General features: G+C 38.0%; 1 long non-coding RNA gene across 1 annotated transcript; it reads left to right on the plus strand.

The window, feature by feature from the left end:
• Positions 1-5,520: 5,520 nt before the first annotated feature.
• LOC139706873 (uncharacterized) lies at positions 5,521-10,764 on the plus strand. Its single transcript, XR_011708550.1, has 3 exons — positions 5,521-5,909; positions 9,128-9,192; positions 9,918-10,764. It is a non-coding gene; the product is annotated as an uncharacterized lncRNA (long non-coding RNA).
• The last annotated feature ends 6,558 nt before the right edge of the window (positions 10,765-17,322 follow it).

A 17,322-nucleotide genomic window follows, 5' to 3' on the forward strand; every position in this document is an offset into this window, starting at 1 on the left:
GAACACTGTCCTGTATTAGGCAATCATAGTGCACATTAGCATATTGAACATTCTGAGAAGTCCTTCAGTAAAGATGCAGATTAAATTTGGTTAGCCCAGAATATTTTAATCTTATCTTGAACTGGAAATTCATTCTTAGAATACCTATTGACTTACCATATTTACAGTCAGGTAATTTAAAATTTCAAGGAGAGTTGAAGGTAGAGCACTTGCCTAGCATGCACAAGGCCCTGGCTTCCATCTCTAACACTACCAAAAAACAAACAAGGAATTATGCTTCTGTATATGCTAAAATAGATCTCTCTGAATAATCTTGGGAAGCTTCCTGCCTAACATTTTCAGACTATTTTTGTTGGAATCACATCATTTTGTTTACCTCACTTTGCCATTTTCTCAAAATTCTTAAAGAAAGAAAATAAGTTAATTTGGTTGTCAGAAGTTAATTGCAGTTGAAGCTGTTTACTTCATTAGGTATTTGTTTACTTACATTTTATTTTTCTAGTACTGAGGATTGAACCCAAGGGTGTTCTACCACCGAGCTATATCCTCAGCCCTTTCTGAGACAGAGTACCACTAAGTTGTCAAGGCTAGCCTCAAACTTGCAATCCTCCTACATCACCCTCCTGAGTAGATGGGATTATAAGCATGCACTAATGCACCTCACTTATTTTTTTAATTTTTTTGTGGTATTGGAGATCAAACCTGCAGCCTGGCACATGCTGGGCAAGCATTCTACCACTGAGCCCCTTTATTAGCTTTTCAATGGTTTTGTGCATGTAATGATTGCGAATGGAAATGGATAGAAGCACTTTTAGAGAAGCTGTTTACACAGGATGTCTTGTAAGAAAATAAATATATTATCTAAAACTAAGTGAGGGCTTAATGTATTCATGTACTAAAGGGATAAACCTGTAAATCTTATAACAAAATAAAATGGCTCTTAATATTTCATTAATGTCATGACACTAGAGGGAGCTCTATGCAGCTATTTCATTTGGAGAGTAGATTTGATTGGTCTTTAAGGTTGTTTTTAGAAAAACCAAGGTAATTTTTTATTTTACTAGCAAGATAATATAAGGAGAACAAATAGAAAGACGTTTATGCAGTTTTTCAAATATAGTAAGCTATTTACTTACCTTGCTAATAGAAAAAGTACCTACCTTGCTTTTTCTTATATAAAAACAACTTTAGATGGATAGGTGGCACATGACTATAATTCCAAAAACTTGGGAAGTGGAAGCAGGACTATTGCAAGTTCAAGACCAGCCTCAACAACTTTAAAAGATCTTCAGCAATGAATGAGAAATTGTTTCAAAATTTAAAAAAAAAAAAAAAATGGGGATACAGCTTAGTGTTAAAGTGCCTCTGGGTTCTATCCCTAGTACAAAGTAAATACATACATACAACTTTGAATGCCAAGATTGATAGTGATATCACTATCACTTCTAATGATTTAGAAATAGTATAGGAGACATATCACTTCAGGATGTGAAAAAGTAAGTGAACCAAAATATCTTCAGAAACTCAATATCAAATGTGGAAAATCTCTGCTATATATTGGGTAAAATAAGTAGTTTTACTGGTGAATTGTTCCTTCCATATTGACAAATATTCTGGTCAATGAATAATTTATAGCCTTCCTCTTAAGTCAAGATTAACTTCATAGTTTGCCTTTTATTCTGAATGCTGTCCTCAAAGTAATAGTTACACCAGCTTCTTTCTTTATTGCCCGATTCTAGATTCTCAGTACACCATCAGCGTTCTCTCTCCTTCTCCATGAGCTCCATTATGTACCTCTAGGTTCTCAGGAGCCTAAAGTAACCAGCTATAGAGCAGGAGGAAAGGATAATTTGCCACTTACTTGCCACATGATCTTACATGATAGAGAACCAAATTATTAGCTGGGCAAGGTGGTGCAGGCTTATAATCCCAGTTACTCAGGAAATTAAGGCAAGAGAATCACAAGTTCAAGGCCATCTTGGGCAATTTAGGATAGATCCTGTCTCAAAATAAAAGGAAAAGAGCTGGAGATATAGCTCAGTGGTAGAGCATTTGTCTGGTGTGTGGAAGCCCTCGGTTTAATCCCTTACTACCCAAAACAAAACTAACTTACTAAGCACTGTGTCCAGTATTAATTCTCGGTGCTTTTTTCATGACATTTACAATCCTCACAATGACTCTCTGAAGCAAAAACTAGCAATACCATCATTTATAGGTGATAGTTACAGTCTTTGAAGAGATGAAGGTTTTGTTCAAGGCTTAACAGAGATAAACACAGGTATAAGGCCAGGTCCTTGCAATTGGTCACACATTGCTACAACTACCTAATCTTATGCCTCAGTTTCCTCATTTGTCAGGTGCTTATAATAAGTACTTCACAAAGTTGATATGAAGATGCAATGATATAATGTATTATGAATATTTGACACAGCAGATATTCATCAATAAGTGTTTATTCCATTTTTCCCCATTCACCTGTATTACCTTGCAGAAAATACTGAAACCTATTCCCTCTATCTTATAACTCCCTCAGAATTTAGTTCTTTTTATACTCTACTTGAATGCTTTTGTTTTTAACACCAGTAACTCACTTAAAAAGAAGCTTCATGGGGCTGAGGTTATGGCTCAAATAGTAGTGCACTTGCCTGGCATGCATGAGGCACTGGGTTCGATCCTCAGCACCACATAAAAATAAAATAAAGATATTGTGTCCACCTAAAAGCTAATATATATATATATAAAAGAAACTTCAGGGCTGGGGATATAGCTCAGTTGGTAGAATGCTTGCCTTGCATGCACAAGGCCCTGGGTTCAATCCTCAGCACCACAAAAAAAAAAAAAAAAAAAAACAAGAGGCTTTGTTTCTTGAGAATTCTTTGGTTAAGGTATGAGTAGTTCTCAACTGTTGTCTTATTAAAATAAGATAATGAGTATTTGGCACTTTGCCTATTGACTTTTTACCTCTGCTAAATGTGGTTGTTATAATCTATATTCCTCATGTGATTATTTATGATGAACATACTGGTTTTGTTTACTTTCATAATGATATTCAAATGACTGGTTCTTTAAAATTGAGCACCAGAGGACTGGAAATAAAGCTAGGTGGTAGAGCACTTGCTTAGCAGCATGTGTGAGGCCCTGAGTTTGAACTCCAGTCCTGGGGGGGGGAAAAAAAAAAACTGAGCACCAGAGATACGTGTTTGGTTACAGTACCAGTGTGATTTTTTAGGGTTGCTCACTGTGATCAGAAGTCACTTCTAATCTGACCGCATCCTCTTTCTCCAGCTGGCAATGGCAGGATCGCTTTGACAAGTCAATTTTGCAGTGACAAAAGAATGTGAGCAGGATTTGTGCCTTTTATCAGAGGTTCTATATATTATTGGGGAATTCTGAGAAAACTTCTCACTGTATATATTCTGGAATAATTGTAATACCTCCTAGATATACAAATGGAATATAGCATGGTGGACTGAAGTAGCCTTGAATGAGTCTTCCTAAATCTAATCCCAATTCTCTAAGAAGCTTTCAAAAATAGGTATATCTATCTGGGCCTACCTCATCTGTAAAATGAAACAATTCAGTTAACCTCCAGAGTTTCTAGCTAAAAGATTCATACCCAAAAAAACTGGTGCTTTTACAGCTACCTCTACTGGGATATCACCACCTGTATATTACCCACAAGCACCTCAAAATCAGCATGAAATGGGACTGTGGTCCTAATTCAGAGGTAAAGCATCTGCCTAGCATGTATAAGGTCATAGGTTCAGTCCCCAGTAATACAAAAAAAAACAAAAACAAAAACAAACAAAGAAAATGAAATGGAACTTATCTTACCCCCAAACCTGTTCCCGTACCATGTTCTTTGGTCACTTAAGCTAGAAACTTGGTAAGTCACCCTTAATTGTACCCTCACTCCTATATTTCATCAGATACCAAAACCTATTTTCTCTCTTCTACATTTTTCTAATCATCTTTTTTCCCATACACCCACTGCCATTGTCCTGGTTTATAGTATTGTCATCTTTACTGTGGTCTATTACAGTGGCCTAGCCATGCATTCCACCTATAATTTTAAAATGAAAGCCTAAGCTTTAAAATAGTAACTATTTATTTCATCAACTTGCTCAAACATCACTGCCAAACTATTTTGAGAGACATACCAAAGGAAAAAAAGTCTAAAGATTTTAATAATTGTATTTTTAATTAAAAAAAAAATTAGGCTATTTGGGAGAATGACGCAAGAGGATCTCAAATTGGAAGCCAGCCTCAGCAGTTTAGAGAGACCCTGTCTCAAAAAAAAAAAAGGGGGGGGGGGGGAGAAGATGGGGATGTAGCTCAGTGGTAGCACATCTGGGTTCAACCTCCAGTATTGCAAAAATAAAAAATCACAAAGGATTAAGACTCACCAAAATGTGGGGCCAGGCCCAGTGGTGCATACCTATAATCCCAAGGACTTCATGGCTGAGATAGGATTACAAATTCAAGGCCAGCCTTGGTGACTTAGACCCTGTCTCCAAACAAAAAATAAAAAGGGCTAGAGAAGTAGCACAGTGGTAGAGTGTCCCTGGACTCAATCCCCAGTACTCACCAAAATGAATATTAACAATCATATGGTGTAGTCTAAAGTGTACCTAGAGTACATAGTAGACAATAAATACGGAATACATATTTATTGAGTGACAAAATGAATGAGGCATGTAACCATAAAGATAACAAGGGGACTGAAGTTACAGCTCAGTGGTAGAACACTTAAATGACTAGCGTGCACAAGAGCCTGGGTTGGGTCCCTTGCACCACACCAAAAAAAAAAAAAAAGGTAAAAGGGACATTGGGGGTATATATAGCTCAGCGGTATAGCACATAGTAAAGGCCATAGTCTCAATCCCAGCACCTAAAATAAATAAGGCTATGGATTTAATTAATCCCTGGACATGTGCCTATGAAATGTTAGTGAGAATAACACCACTCTGTAAGAATGTGTCTCCCACATTAAAAAGAATACACTGCCAGTCTTTCCAACTGTCTAGAAATCAAAAATCACATCAGTCATATCAGTAGGATAGCTTGAAAATAAATGCTATCTACCCACCCCAGTTACTAGGTTTAGCTAAAATATCTCATTGCTGTAATCTCTGATTGCAGCTCTTGTGATTTTTTAGATCTGTGATCTTGATCTCTTGGGCTTCAAAGTAGCTGAAACCTCAGCCTATTCTGGGCCCACCCAGAGAGCTGGCATCCCCTTGTGAGAAAGCATTGCATTCTCTGAAAAGGGTGGGGACTGACCAACTTCACAGGACTTCACCAGCCTGGGTGTGGAGAAAATGCCCATCTGACTCAAGGAGCCAGTCTGGGAAAATTACTGAATTTTTCTAAGCTGTGCAAATTATTTTTTGAAGACAAACAGCATAAAAAAGTGAATTTAATGAATTATAATCAAAATTTTCTCTTTCTACAAAGTTATTTAAGGTCGTACCTTTTTTTTTTTTTTTTTTTTTTATGAGCCCTTGATTTGAGTAAAGGTTTGACTGTTTTCTGTTAGGCTAAGAGTATGGTTTTCAAAACTGTCTCTGCTAGTATTCCACAAGCTAGACCAATACATTCCCACAGCTAAAATCAGAGAATGATGGTCTTTTTCCCCAAGTCCAGAATACACAGGTCAGTAAAAAAGAATTTTGTCAGTTCTGTTTCTTCTCTATAAATATTTTAACATTTTAATACCTGGTACCAAATTTTAAAAGTATTAAAGAAACATATTTGGCTAGTTGCGTATTTGTGGCTGTGTATATTCCTGGTGGTTTTTTAATTCCATACATGTATTTTCTTTCTTTTTTTTTAATATTTATTTTTTAGTTTTCGGCGGACACAACATCTTTGTTTGTATGTGGTGCTGAGGATCGAACCCGGGCCAGGTGAGCACACTACTGCTTGAGCCACCTCCCCAGTCCCATACATGTATTTTCTGCTAGTAAATCATTCCTTATTCATCATATTGAATTAAATGTGTCACTATTTCAAGGACAACTTGACTTGTAGGTACTCCATCCTGTACTAGGTTTCTGTGTGAAATAGAATTTGTAAAATCCAAATGTTTATCTAATTCATTCAGATCATGTGCTCATGGGCTCTGTTTAATGAAAAGGCCATGGTAATGGAAGTGTATAGATCTAAGTTCAGGTAGTCTCTGGCTTATATCTTTAATGTAGAGAACTGTAGCAAAGTCCTGGGAGAGTGTGCCCTAGTTTTTGGCACTTAACCTGTAGGTATGATTTTTCTCTCATCCTCTAACTGAAAATACAAGCTGGGAACTTACTAAGATCCTTGGGTTTTGACTGATAATGTCTATTACATGTGTAGTGTTATGCTATGATCCTGACATTACTTAAATTCAGATAGAGTCAGGTGAATATTTTAGGGGGAAAAAAACAGCTAATCAGAGCACTGTTTAAGTCTTACAATAGAAAAGTCTTACACCAACTGCTGTGAGAACACAGAAAACTGGTGGCTCTCAGAAGTCAGGCATGGATTCATAAGGAAATGACATTGAATTAAGCCTTGAAAAATATAAACTGGCCTGCTGAATGTCAGATAAGGGATAGGGAAAGGGTGAGAAAGGCATTCCAACCACAGTACAGTTTGAGTGAAGTCACTGAGGTATGAGGACAGAGAGGTGAGTTCTCCTAAACAGAGGGTTTGCTGGGAGATCATCAATGGTGAGACTGGAGATGGCAGCCAAGTATTAGATCAGAAGGATCTAATTACAGGCATTTGAACTACATCTTGCAAGGAATGAAGAAAAACTACTAAGGGTTTTAAGAAGATAAGTGACAGATTTGCATTTAGAAAAAAAAAAATCTTTGGAGAATAGATCAGAAGTGTGGGATACCAGTTAAGAGCCTGTTGTAAAAATCACATCAAAGCTGATTTTGACAGAATATGATATGGAGAGTGGGACATGGTTGAACAGGGAGTAGGGGACAATAGGAGCCTTAAAAAAGGTTACATCTCCCTAAAGGCAAATGCTACTCTGATAAATAGGTGGGGTTGCCAAATCTGCTTTGCTCATATAAAATGAAACTATCTTTAACCTTCCTGTCTTAAAGGGTTATAGAAATAACAATGAAATATAATCAGTAAAGATGTACACAAATGGACAATGAATTAGTTATTAATAGTATTGTCAGAATGATCTTCATCTACCCATGAGATGAATGAATTGGAATTGCCTCTTTTATGGGCTAAAAAAGTCATATATCAGCAATTTTATATGGATTACTTAATTTTCTTTTTTCAGCTTACTTAAGGCCATATCATTATTTTTTTTAAGATAAGCAATATATTTCATCAAGGGATTTCCAGGAATGCTGGGGAGGCAAGTGTGGTAGAGAGAAAGTGTGCAGGCTTAGGAATCAAATAAACCTAGGATTAGATTTTTCTCTAATTTATCAACAATGACTTAGGCAAGTCTATCTCTTTCAGCCTTATATATTTTTTTTAATCTGGAAAAAGGAAGGAAATAATGTCTACTTTGTTAGACTTATTAAATGAGAAAATTCCTGGCCTGTTAGTATGTGGTATATAAAAGGCATTTAATAAAAGTCAGTCTTCACTGCTCCATATGCCCCCTCTCCCTCATTTTTCCTACTTGGCATAGAAGTCAGAGTTATCTATTTCCTGTGTCCCAGAAAAAAACAGAGTTATGCTGGGGATTTTGGTGTATATAAGAAATGTTCAGCTATCCTAACTTCAAGCCAAAATCTAGAATATTGAAACTAGAATATTCTACGGAATGGCTTTGGGCACAATTTATGTCACGTTTTTCCGGAATGCCACAAGTCTCATCACATTTCACATCATTCAGGAAATTACTCATTTAGCTCAGACTTCCAATAAGCTCATACATATATACTGTGTCATTTTACCCTAGAAATGTCATCACCGTTTTCTTTTTTAATGTGATAACTGCTTTTGAAGGGGGATGGGTACAGTTAAAATGGTACTTATGTTCTTAAAGTCCTTACTCTGAAACCAAGCCCAAAAGGTGAACTCACAGTTACTGATTCTCCACACTCCTGGGTCCCAGTAGCACAGCAGATTTCTGATTTTTGCTTCATTTTCCTTGCTTAGCATTCTTTCACCCTTGTTTGTTTTTGGTACTGCTGGGCACCAAATCCAGGGCTTTGTACATTCTAGGCAAGTGCTCTACCCACTTAGCTACACTCCCACCCCTTTACTTGCTTAACATTTTTGTTCCCTAATGAGGAATTCTGATTTTGAATTAATTCAGTCTTTTTTTATGGAGCTTCCGCTTTGTGCAAGAATTGCTTTGTTGCAATATGTAAATAGTAAAAAGACAGACAAAATCTTTGCACTTATGAACTTACATTTTTTTTAATATTTATTTTTTAGTTTTAGGTGGACACAATATCTTTATTTTACATTTATGTGGTGCTGAGGATCGAACCCAGTGCTTTGTGCATGCTAGGCGAGCACTCTACCACTGAGTCACGGCCCCAGCCCATGAGCTTACATTCTTATGGCAACAACCAAATAAGGTATTTTCAGAGTAGATGAGTACAAGGAAGGAAATAAGCAGGCTAATGGAATAATGGGAAATATAGTGACTGGTAGAAAGGGAGGTAAGGGCAGAAAGGCATTAACTTCATTTTCCTTGCTTAGCATTCTTCCTAAAGTGGAAGTTAGTTTTGAATGGTTTTTTTTTTTTGTTTGTTTGTTTGTTTGTTTGTTTGTTTGTTTTGGTACTGGGGATTGAAACTAGGGACCCTTTATCACTGAACTACCCTCACAGTTCTTTTTATTTATTTTTATTTTATTTTCTGTATTTATATTTATTTATTTATTGAGACAGTCTTGTGAAGTAACCAAAGCTGTCCTCAAACTTGTAATCCTCCTGCCTCAGCCTCTTGTGTATCTGGAATTACAGGCTATCTTGTAATGCCATCTTGTCTGAAAGCGGTAACCTTTTCTAACTTAAAAATTAATTGCTGTGTGAATATGTGTATGTGTGTGTGTGTGGTGCTGGGAATTGAACCCAGGGCATCACTCATGCTTGGTTAATGCTCTACCACTAACCTACATTCCCAACCCTTTTTATTTTATTTTGAGACAGGGTCTCACTAAGTTGCCTAGGTTGGCCTCAAACCTGTGATCCATTTGCCTCAGCTTTCAGAGCAGGTAAGATTACAGGCATACAATACCATACCCAGCTTAAAAAATTAATTACTAAATAATGTCTGTTCACTGAAGACAGAAAATGAAGAAAGGCAAAAATAAAACAAAAGAGATAAATACTGGTTATTATTTTGAGATATGCCATTCAGATGTGCATTTATATTTTAATCAAAGTATGATCACAATATCTTAATGATATAAACAAGTTCTAATGTCAATAAATTAATGTCTGCTTCTGTAGCACTTTATTTTTTATTTTTTGAGGTACTGGGGATTGAACCAGTACTCTACCAGTGCTCTACCACTGAGCTATACCCCAGACTTTTTTTTTTTTAGTTTAAAAGATACAAATTTATGTTTATGATCTGTAAAGTACAGGAGATCATAAACCTAAAACGGGTAGGAGAGTTGTGTTCCTTCCAGAGGCTCTAGGAGAAATTTCACTTCCTTGCTTCCAATGCCTTCTAGAAGCTGCCTGGATTCCTGGGCTTTTAGTCACATCACTTCAACCTCTGCTTCCAGTGTGTCACATCTTTGACTCTGACCCTCTTACCTCCCTCTTAGAAAGACCTGGTGATTATACTAGGCTAACTTGGGTAATTAGGGATCATCTCAAGATCTGAAATTTAATCACATCTACAAAACCTGTCTTCCATGTGAAATAGTTTTTCACAGGTTCCAGACACCCTTGACCTTTTTATTTTATTTTATTTTTTATTTGGAGACAGGGTCTCACTAAGTTGCCCAAGATGACTTCAAACTTGCTGTCCTCCTGCTCTAGGCTTTCAGAGTGGCTAAAATTATGGGTATGTACTATCCAGCTGGGCAAATTACTGTCTTACCTCTGTAGGACTTTAAATAGTTTCTGATATGCTAAAAATGATAGACCATTCACTGTTTGGAGGACAAAAGAACAATCATAGCAGTTAGTAACCACCAAGCACTCAATACATGTTAGAAACATTGGTAATTTTACACACAGTGTTTCTGAGGCAAGGAATGTTCTATGACCCACCTAATAGTACACTGATAGTAACAGACAGTACCGAACACTGAGCATCAGTGCTGAGTAACCGACATTTGCTAAGCATGAAATATTGTAGGCTAGGCACTATGCTGGCGTCAGCAGACAGACTTCTCCTATTTCCCTTAAACCTCACAGGTCAGAATTCTGTAGCCCTTCAATAACCTATAGTGTCCACTCCCACCAGACTGCACATAAAGTAGACAGAAATTAGAAGGAAGAAATGAATACTGAAGAGCCAAACGTGGACAGATGCCTTTATTCCACAGCCTTAGGCTTTATTCCTGCCTCATGACTGGTGTCCCTCCAAGACGGCATCCCCACCCCGAGTCTCTCACCTCTTTCACTAAGTGCAAGACCCTTCTTCTATAAAATAGATATAGCATAGTTATTATTTTTGGTTATTAAATAGCAACAGAGCCTGACCCTGGGTAAACAAGATTTCAGGAATAGGCTAGATTACTGAGTTCCCATCAATGCCCTTTGTAAAAGCATGAAAGGAACAGTTGAGAGTATAGGAACCTGAGAAATTGGGAAAGAAGAAAACTGGATAGAATATGGCTTTCCCCCAAGATTATTGAAAAAAAACGAGAGGAGAAAAGGGTGGGAGTTGGGGGAACCTCCAGCAACCTCATTCAGGTGTAGAATAATCAGTATGTATGACAAGTCAAAATTCCTTTAAAACCCTGCAGGTTTCCTGGAAGAGTTGCTCACAAGTTGACCCACTGGCCACCCATTAGTTCACAAATAAGGCATGCATTCAGCCAACAGAAAGCACCACCCAACAGTTGGGGAGAGGTTAGGAGGTGGAAAAAGCTCGATGCCTCATATCTGGTGGGATCTGAGCTGTGTATTTACACCCTGACAGGAAGCTGTTGACAGTCAATTGCAAAGAGATTAATCAACAATGTGGTGTTGCTATGGCAGCCAGCCCTTTAGCAGAAACAGGGAGAAGATGCTTCCATGTGGGACCAAAGAGGCTTCTCTTCTTTTTGGCCAGATAGTACTAGGGAAGCAACACTTAACAGCACATCTGTGGCCCTGGGTTCTAGTTGGGTCTCTACCACTCACTACTTGGACTAAATAGCTCTCTTCTTCTCTGGATTGACATTCAAGGCCCAGTTCACCTGGAGCTTCCACTGTAAAGTTCACTCAAGTTTGAAATTGTTCTTTTTTCAGTGCTTACACAGTATTCTCCAGGGCACCACTGTACCATGTGGCAAAACCACATAGCATCCCACTGTATTTCCCAGTGAACACCAAAGTTATGGCTGGTGTCCAATTCATCTCTCTTTTTTTAAATTTTAATATTTATTTTTCAGTTTTCGGTGGACACAACATCTTTGTTTGTATGTGGTGCTGAGGATCGAACCCGGGCCGCACGCATGCCAGGCGAGTGCGCTACGGCTTGAGCCACATTCCCAGCCCTCCAAATCATCTCTCTCTTTTTTTTTTTTTAAAAAAAGACCATGGGTGTGTTCTGCACAGGAGGTCTTTTTTTTTTTTTTAAAGAGAGAGAGAGAGAGAGAAATATTTATTTTCTTTTTCAGTTTTTTTCGGCGGACACAACATCTTTGTGTATGAGGATGGAACCGGGGCCGCACGCATGCCAGGCGAGCTCGCTACCGCTTGAGCCACATCCCCAGCCCCTCCAAATCATCTCTTGACCAGCTCAGTTACTGACAAAAAGTAGCACTCAATAAATGCCTTTTTAATTTATTTTTTTCTGTTGTTTATTTTATTCATATATACATTTAGTTATATATACATATATAAGATAGTATATTTTTTGGTTCCAGGGATTAAACCCAGGGGCACGTAATTACTGAGCCACATCCTCAGCCCTTTTTATTTTTTATTTTGAGACAGGGTCTTGCTAAGTTGCTCAGAGCCTCACTAAGTTGCTGAGGCTGGCTTTGAACTTAGGATCCTCCTGCCTCAGCCTTGTTGTTTTTAATAATTGAATCTACTTTTGTTTTCCCACTTATAACGTAGAGATGGTATTTGTCCTGTCTTCTTCCTGAGACCATTCTAAATTTAGATTCAAAAATCAAGAACTTTGGTCCAGGCCCATCATAGTGGTGTAGGCCTGTAATCCCAGTGACTAGGGAGGCTGAGGCAGGGGGATCACAAATTCCAGGCCAGCCTGGGTAGCATAGTGAGATCCTATCTCAAAAATTTTAAAAAGGTCTGGGGATGTAGTTCAGTGGTAGAGTGCCCCTAGATTTAATCCCCAGTGCCACACCTTTCTGCAATCTTTCGTCTAAATGCTACTGTGAACTCATGTGGCAATAATAACAATAACTTGTGTGGGCATTATTTTATAGTTTACAGTGCAATTTTGCACCCATTATTTTATTTGATCCACACAATAATCCAGTCATTATTATTTCACAGATGGGAAAACTGAGCTCAGAGAGGTTCAGTAATTGGCTAAGATTGTTCAGCAAGTAAGTGATAGATCCTGACATTTGACCAGGGACTGTCCTCTCTATTACGTGTTGTTACTTTTAATGCTGGAACAATCTATTGAAAAGCAAGCAAATAAACAAAAACCTCTTCTACAAGCTTTCTTTAAATTCATGAAAGATTATTATCCCCACCTCCAGTTTAATGGAAATTGGGCTTTCCCTCAAGGTCGTATCTCCTTTATATTTTTTTCTAATCTCTTGATTAGAAGCTGCCTATTTTGCTAGGATAAGTGGTGCATGCCTGTAATCCCAACAGCTCAGGAGGCTGATACAGGAAGATGGAGAGTTCAAAGCCAGCCTCAGCAAAAGCAAGGTGCTAACTAAGCAACTCAGTGAGACCCTGTTTCTAAATAAAATACAAAAAAAAAAAAAAAGGGCTGGCTGCCTATTCTTACATATCCTATATACCATCAGGGCCTCTATTGGCAGTCTTGTCTTTTTTCATTAACATTAATCCACCATTACATTTCTACCACATGCAAATTTGCTTCTTTTGAGGTTTACACCATCAAGCTAAGCCCATGAGACTCTGTTCTGAAACTCTGACTCTTGAATGGCCAATCCAGGAACAGAATGATGGGAGATAACTGCGTTTTGAGGCTCATGTCATCCTCTCTGTTAACTTTACAATGGTCATCTTCTGACTACCTCAGTCCATAAATATTTTGGTGCCTGATTCATAGTCTTCACTTCAAGTTTTGCTGTCACTCAGGTAACTTCATTACATGGAACCATTCAACACCTCAACCTCAATCCTTACTATTGGTAAAAAATAAATAAATTAATTAATAATAATAATAATAATAATAATAACAACCACCACCACCTCAGAGACATTCTAGTTCTCCTTTCCATGGTTTTATATTCTGGACTTGTCAAGACTTAAATTGTGCTTTACTTTAGAGACCTTTAGATCTGATATACTAAATCTCTGTCTGCCACCTCCTGGCTACCTACCTCTCTTACTCTTATTGCCACCATAAATACTCCTTAAAAACCTGGATACCATAGCTGGGCACAGTGGTGGTGACTGTTGTCCTACCTACTCATGGCTAAGGAGGTTCATTTGAGCCTATGAGTTCAAGACCAGCCTGGACAACATAGTAAGGCCCTGCTTCAGGGCAAAAAAAAAAAAAAAATCTAGATACCACCCAAGTCCATCACTCCCCCCAGTATCTCTTTTCTTCCTTCCCTATTCTGCCTAGAACTTAGTGCAGTATAAAGACAAGCATTGATTGTCTTTTCACTTCCACACTCTGAAGTCTCAACCATGCATCAGTCCAACCTTCCACCCCTATACTCGGGCTGATAAGCACAACTATGCAGATTGACTGTGAAGTAATTCTGTGGTCTCCATCATTCACCAGACTGTTATAGATATTGTAACCCTGGTCATCTCTTTACAATAGACTATATTAATTAACAAAATTGATTAATCCATTCATCCATGTGACAAATATTTCTTTCTCACATGTTATACGCCAGGTAATGTGTGATATATTTAACACACAATTGTAGACAACACACAGTGACTACCTTCATAGAATTACAATCCAGAGGAGAGAGCCCTTGACCGTTATATACAAATATATAATTGCAATGAGTGCTAAGGAAGGAAACACTCCAAGATTCATAAGCACATGCAGTAGGAAGACCTAACCTTGTCTGAAGGTCAGGGAAGGTTTCTCTGAGAAAGTGACCCTTTATTTGAGACCTAAAGGGTTTGAATTAGCTAAGTGAAAGGAGTAAGGTGGAATGGAAGTGCTTTGCAGCTGGAGGGAAGAGTGTCTGAAAGTCTTGAGGCAGGAGGAGGAAGGATGAAAAGGGGCCATATGGTAGAGCGCTTAGCTGACATGCGTTAGACCCTGGGTTCAATTGCCAGTACTGCAAACACAGGGGAAGGGGATCATGCAAAAATGCACAGAGAGGGTTGAGGGCAAGGCTGAGAAGATATTGTGAACCAGATATTTGTTTGTTTCAGGATTTTGAACAAAAAGTAGAGGACTCTGTGCACATGGTGTCATGACTTGATGTGTCCTCTTTCAAAAACTGTCCATCTGTTTGGAGTATTTAAAAAGGTCAAATGCATGTAAGCAAACCATATAAGAAGCTATTACAGTTGTCCCTTTAAAGGCTGATGGCTTAGTGGAGACAGGTTTGAGAACTTCCTCCAAACTCCTAAAAGCCTGTTACTTAACTCTGGCCCCTCCCCCACCGCATCACCACTACTACCACTTTTTGAAATTGACTTGCTTCCTACTTCTTAGGAAATTAAAAATATCAGGTGTGAACTTCCTCAATTTCCTGCCATCACACTCACAGATTTATCTAACTGTACTTCCCTCACTTCCTTCCTACCAATCTCAGAGAAAGAGGGTCAGGTCTCCTTTCTGAGGCTCATCATTATTCCTTCCATCTTCTCCAAGACCAATACCATAGTCCATTGCTTAGCTACTCCCTAGTCTCTAAACATACTCAATTCTCTTCTAATTAGAAAAGCAAAACTCAAAATCCACTCATCTGCTCACCCTAGCTGCTACCTTTTCACTCTCCTTACCCTAATAAAAAAAAAAAAGTATTATATTGTCTACACTCCCAGTTTCAGAGAGAATGATGCTCATCAAATAATCCCTCTGCTTCCCATATTTCCCAGTAACTTTGCAGTTAGGCTGGGCAAGGTGACTCATATCTCACTCTGAACCAAAGCAGGGAAGAACTGGCATGATCTCTTGCTGAGCCAAAAGTGAAGCAGGCTTTGTCTTCCAAGAGTTGCAACTTCAAGATGATGGAACTTCCATCTCTGAGTTCATCAGTGACTGAGGTGCAGACCCACCTTTGACTCAGTATAAGAAAGCAAACTTTGTTGTGTTAAGACACAAAATTCAGGGGTTAAGCTAAAGTGTAGCCTAGCTTAACTAATAAATAAACTTCCTCACCTCCTATGTACTTTTTTTTAAAAAAGAATACATTATTTCTGGGCAGGGGGTGTAGCTCAATGGTAGAGCACTTGCCTAGCACGTGTACAGCACTGGGATCCTCAGCACCACATAATAAATAGATAGATAGATAGATAGATAGATAGATAGATAGATAATTTCCTTAAAAAAGAATACATTATTTCTGATGTAATACTGTAATATCATTTCTCCTCTCCATTGACCTTACTCAGATAAATCCACCACAATTCTTTTTTTTTTTGGGGGGGGGTATATAATAGGTATTGAACTCAGGGGCACTCAACCACTAAGCCACATCCCTAGCCCTATTTTGTATTTTATTTAGAGATAGCGTCTCACTGAGTTGCTTAGCACCTCGATTTTGCTGAGGCTGGCTTTGAACTTGTGATCTTCCTGTCTCACCCTCCCGATCTTCTGGGATTACGGGCGTGTGCCACTGTGCCTGGCTACTCTCTGCATCATTTGACCTAGTAGACTGTTCTCTTGCAGAAGCTTATTTTTCCTCTGGTTACTATGACTCTTCATCTCTCAGTTTTCTTCCTACTTCTCTAGAACATGGGTTTAGGAGGTTGAACAGAACTTTTTCCTCACTTTATCAAAGAGGAATCACATGGCTTTTATCAAGCCAAGCCCCCATTAAAAAAAAAAAAATTCTGTGGCTTTCCAAATCTAAGCTTATTAACCTGAGAGTTTTGAGACTTTATATTTAGCCTCACCTTTTTTATCCAGCTTATTTTCTACTCTTCTCCATTACGCAGCTTACTTTTCATCCAATATGGGCTTGATGAGCTCTTCCTTCTCTTTGACCTTCCTCATGCTGTTCCCCTGTCACGTGCTTCAGTCCTTGTTTCTCCATAATGTAACTTAGATGTGAACAAAGATGTTCAAATAAGGATTGCTTACAATAGCAAAATACTGGGAATAATCTAAATGTTCATTTCTAGGTAACTGATTAACTAGATAACAGTGAATTCATGCAATAATGGGTATAGTTATGGAAGTTATTCACAATTTATTAAGTAAATAAAGCAGAAAGTATATACATCATCTTATATTTGTCAAAAAACAGAAAACATCTGGAGGAAAAAATCAAAATATTAATGGTCATGAGTGAAAAAAACAGATAAATTGAATTTTATCAAAATTTTAAAAACTTTTGAGCTTTAAAAGTCACTATTAAGAAAGGTGGCTGGGCTGGGTATGGTTGTGAACACCTGTAATGCCAACAACTCAGGAGACTGAGGCAGAAGGATCCCAAGTTGAAGGCCAGCCCAGGTAATTTAGTCAGATCTTATCTCAAAATAAAAATAAAATAAAAAGGGCTGGGGATGTACCTCAGGAGTAGAGTGCCCCTGGGTTCAATCCCCAATATCAAACCAAAATAGAAGAAAAAAGGATGAAAAGGCAACCCTTAAAATGCAAGAAAATATTTGCAAATCATATATCTACTAAGGGACTTTATCCAAGATATATGGGGAAAAAAAAATCTCTTACAACTCGATAATAAAAAGATAACCCAATTAAAAATAGGAAAAGAATATGAATACATATCTCTTCAAAACCTACATACAAATGAAAAGATGCTCATCATCATTAGGCATGAGAGAAAAGCAAATCAAAACCAAATCTACTAGCTAGGACAACTATAATAAAAAAGACAGATGTCTTGATCAACAAGTGT

Source organism: Marmota flaviventris, chromosome 9 (assembly GCF_047511675.1).
Source record: "Marmota flaviventris isolate mMarFla1 chromosome 9, mMarFla1.hap1, whole genome shotgun sequence".
Lineage (NCBI taxonomy): Eukaryota > Metazoa > Chordata > Mammalia > Rodentia > Sciuridae > Marmota > Marmota flaviventris.